Raw genomic sequence first — 4842 nt, 5'->3', positions numbered from 1 at the left:
ATCATAATAAGCCGAATGGTTGTGAGATGCTTGGGAACATCATGAAAATTAGTTCACAGAGTGCCCAACATCTTCTCATAATTGAAATTTGCTCCACAGTCATATCATGCATAACCAAAAGTAGACGATGTAAATTACCAATTTATATATAACCTATTTACACATGTGTAAAGGAAATTTAGATACGAAGCACTTAGCATTATTAAATAGATCAAATAAACGTTTATTTAATTTATGTAATTTTTTTGGGGGGTAATACTACTAATCATCACCATGGTTATAAACTAATAGCTTCAAAATACTTAAAGTAAAAAAATTGTTAACTTTATTTAAGTTATACACTAGCTAAAAAGACATCATTCAACAGCCTTTAAGGTTCTGTTTGGTAACGATTTTAATTCTATTCCCCGGAACAAAAAAATGATTAAAAACAAGTTTGGTAATGTAAATGATTCCGATTCTAATTCCGTTCTCGAGAACAGTTTTGAAGCATAAACAAGAATTAAAAAAAATTGATTTTGAAAAAAATAATCACTTTTAAGAATCACAAAAAAAGACAAAGTCTCGGTTCTTTTAAAAAGACTAAGTCAACGTAGTCTTTATTTGAACTTCTGAACTTTAAAAAAATTAAAATTAGATTTGAAAATTTAATAATAGCTAATTTTTTTAAATACATTTTTTAAAATTAAATTTAAAAATAAGCTTTAAAATTTGACAAAAAAATATAATTTTTTTAAAAAGGAGAAATTAAAAAATAAAAATGTATAAAAAAATAAAAATAAAAAAATTGGGGGGGAAATTAAAAAGTGTAATTTTTTAAAAAATAAAAAAATTGAAAAAAATTAAATGATTTAAAAAAAAAGATGAAAATTTTTTTAAAAAAAATTCTCGCTACTTGGTTGTTTTGGGGGCAGAAATTTTATGCAGTTATCAAATATGTTTCTATTCAAGAACAGAAATTTAGTACAGTTACTAAACGCATTCCGATTCTCTAAAAACCATCCAAGGAACAGAATAAAAAAAAAATATGATTCTAATAAGAATCACTTTTTTGGGTCAGAATCATTGCCTAAACAGTTATATGTTTAAAGACTTACACGTTCGAACAAGAAATTCATAAAGAAAATTATACACATAAATTATAATGTCTGCAAATGCATAATGAGAACACCTAATTGAAGACTGCATTGATAAATTTAAATACTACTGGAGGGACTATCACATTATCATATGATTCTTATGTCGTCTCAGGAATTTCACTTCCCTTCCCATTCTGATCATACAACGCCAACAGTTTCTCCTTCAAAGCCGCACACTCCATCCCCCAACTTCTCTCAACCTTCGCATTTCAAATGATCATCATTCAAAAAGCATGCCATTGATATAATTACATACCATGTCAAAAAATTAAAATTGCAAATTTGGGCATGACGAGAGAAACTAATGGTAAACTAACTGAAGTACCTGAACGTGTAGATTGTAGAAGGTTGTTCTTGTTCCTCCAAATGACTCGAACGTCGAAGCATTTATCAGAGAAAAGCCATGATAGTCCAAGTTAAGCAAGATCGCCGAGAAGTCGACAGACTTCTGAGTCGTGACCTTTGTTGTGCTAATTTGGATTGCAACCTCACTCTCGCTCAAATGATTTGTCGAAATAGATAGCGCTGAATTGGGAGTGCGCTTTCCCTTTGCCGGTTTCTTGGTGAGTGCAGTGATCTCTTCCTTGGGCGGCATTTATTCTTGAAAGAAGTTCTTCCTTCTCCTGAGCGAGTATCTGGACTTGCTGTTGCAGTTCCGGTATGTATTTCAACGCTTGTGACACTGTCGCCGGAATATTCAACTTTTTCTACAGGAAAAAATACAAGATGCGACTCTGTTAAAACCTAATTTTAGGTGCCTTCCTTTCATTTCTCCGGACCCTTTACTGAAAGATAACTGAGTATGTACTGACTTGAATTTGAAGCAGCTATAAATAGAAAGTACGGACCATCAAGTTTTACATTGAGGATGCAGACAATAAGACAAAGAACTTTGTTAGCATAACTGTCTTTGTTTTGAGTGACTGTGAGAATAACAGTATGTTATGGATCACAAATTATTGAAAGTGTGGATCCCACAAATTTTTTTTAATTAATTATTATTTTCTATTTGTGGCCCAAAATAAACGGTTAGCATAACAGTCATCAAAAGACTGATATCTAATTAATTCTTTGACACAAAAGCCAGGTTGATATGTCATCAACAGTATTTTCCACTAGCTACTACTCTTTATTATACTCTCGATCACTTTCTCCTTATTTGGCAAGATGTGCCCGAGGAAAGGATATAAAAGACTAGCTCTAACTACTCCCTTGGAGTACAAGTTGTTGATTTTCTTCCGCTGATCACGCTCGCTGGCATTGTGGCTCAGCTTCTTGACCATCATGGGCGCCGCGAGGTGAGAGTTTGAATCAAGCCAGCAACTGAGTACTGATTGTACGCTATTGGTTTGGTGATACAAATCCACGTCGCGCTACGTCTTGGATCTTTAGAGTCGTCTAAGGATACTCTGCCGAAAATTGTGTTATCATGAGACAACAATTAAGTCGATTGCTCTTAGTCTCATGATGCTTTTGGGTGCTTTCGATGTACTTTGTAATGCTAAATACACTTGGGTACTTTACTACAGAGAAGAAAGATTGGATGATCCATTCCGGAACATTTTCTTTCATTGTAGATTTGTCCATGTGAAGCTAAGAGGAAAAAAAAAGGTAGAGAAAGAGTTCATGTTTGTACAGCCGAGACCAAACCCTTCCATATTTTCTTGCAACTCAAAGGACAGATTTGCTTTACAAAGTTACTACAAACTTAAAATTGCGCTTATCACGTTTTCACTTAAGTGGCAGTTTTACCAACGTTGCACCTCTTCCTCTAGCTATTTCTTTGTTGCTCAAAATGTATTATTCACATCATATATACTGAGCCGACACAATCGCTTATATGGTCTCTTCTCAACATGTAGCTTTGGGGCAACTATCCACTTAGGGGACAGTAATGTAGAAGTGGCGGTGAAGGTTGGGACTTCCCTCCTCACTGTACATATATCGTTTACATAAACATCTAGTCTTTTGCGAATCCCAGAGACTGAGGTATTCACTATGATGGTATGTGTTAAGCCATGGTGAGAATATTATGTTGGTTTTTACGGAACATGTATAGGTAAAAAGTAATAAATGCAGCGGAAGCAAAAATAAGAAATTAGAACATACGTGCCTCTAAGTTACCACGTCGGACCTCTAAGTTCAGATACCACATCAATCGCATGTCGAACAGAAGAAAGAACTTGTGGCTAATTACCACCTTGATTGTGCTAGCAATCTCATGGAGACAATTCTCCGCACCTTTGATATTTTGGTCATGACACCTAGAAAAAGGACAAAAAAATTTTCCTCTCACGTACAGATATTGTGTTAAATATGTCTCGAGTTTAAAATTGTTGGTGGCACCACAAGACAAAAGAGAGTAAATGAAAGGTGCAAGAGCCTTCATCAGAGAGTAATGGTAGATCAAGAGATCACGGTGGGTCCTAGAGAGTTCAAAAAGAAAGAAGAGCACATGGCTTCTTGAGTAATGGAAGATCAAGATTTGAAAAAGGAGAGAGTGACCCACACATTATTCTTTCCTTTACTCCTCCTCCTCATTGTCGTTCATAAAAGAAGAAAAAGGTAGGGTTTTGCTTTCCTCTCTTTTCTTGAACCTACAGAAGCCATATAAAGAGAAAGAAAAGGGGGAGGACCTATAGCGAAAGTGAGCCGCACAAAGAAGAGAAGACCAAGTAGAGAAAAGCCGCGCGAGAAAGAAAGCAAGAGACGTTCTGGTTTCTTGGCCGTGCGCGAGCCGCTGCTTGGGCTTGAACACGCGGACGGATTTGTGCTTCGTGAGTTATATTTTGTTATATCCAAGTAAGTTGTTTATTTGTAAACACTTTGGGTTTGGGTATAATCTAGGTGCGGGAAACACGAGCGTATTGAGCGATTGTAATTCCGATTCTCCGATTATAGTGGATTGTTCTTGCTGGCTCTCCCGTGGATGTAGGTACCGATATTCGGACCGAACCACGTAATCTCTGGTGTCCTTTATTGTTCATCGTTATTTCTCGTGGTGCTTTCGCATTGACTTATTTGCAAGATCCGGGTTAGTTTCCGCACGTTATATTACAACAATTGGTATCAGAGCCTTGGTTCGGATATTCTAGATTGTGATTTGGGGCTTTTGCTTGTCCGATTATTATCTGGATATCTTGTGATTGCAATTATGTCCGGAGTGAAAGCTGAAATTGAGAAGTTTAACGGGAGGAACAACTTTGGGTTATGGAGTCTCAAGATGGAGGCGATATTGACAACTCAAGGTTTAGCAGAAGCATTGGAGGGCAAGGCTGAGTTGCCCGAAACGATGACAGATGCTGAAAAGGATGTGATGATGAGGAAAGCTAGAAGTTTAATCCTGTTGAATTTATCGGATGAAGTGTTAATAGAGGTTGGCGAGGAGAAGGATACCGCAGCATTGTGGACAAAACTTCAGGCGCTCTATGTAACGAAGGGTTTGAACAATCGCTTATACATGTTGAAGAGGATGTTCCGGTTCGGATATACTGAAGGTACGTCTATCAGAACCCATCTAGATGAATTTAATAAACTCATGATGGATTTGAAGAATGTCGGTAAGACACTTGATGATGAAGAGCGGGGCATGATGTTGTTAGCTTCCCTACCAGAGTCATGGGAGCACTTTACTGATTCACAGTTGCAGGGGCGTACTACGATTACCTCGGAAGAGGTAAAGTCCGCATTATTTTCTAAAGAG

At 36.7% G+C, this 4842-nt stretch overlaps 1 pseudogene; it reads right to left on the bottom strand.

Moving 5' to 3' along the window:
* Nucleotides 1-1213: 1213 nt before the first annotated feature.
* On the bottom strand, nt 1214-2422 carry LOC125316663 (annotated as a pseudogene).
* Nucleotides 2423-4842: the final 2420 nt, after the last annotated feature.

Source organism: Rhodamnia argentea, chromosome 9 (assembly GCF_020921035.1).
Source record: "Rhodamnia argentea isolate NSW1041297 chromosome 9, ASM2092103v1, whole genome shotgun sequence".
NCBI lineage: Eukaryota > Viridiplantae > Streptophyta > Magnoliopsida > Myrtales > Myrtaceae > Rhodamnia > Rhodamnia argentea.
Note: the sequence above shows the minus strand (reverse complement) of the source record. Positions and strands in the feature narration are given on the sequence as shown.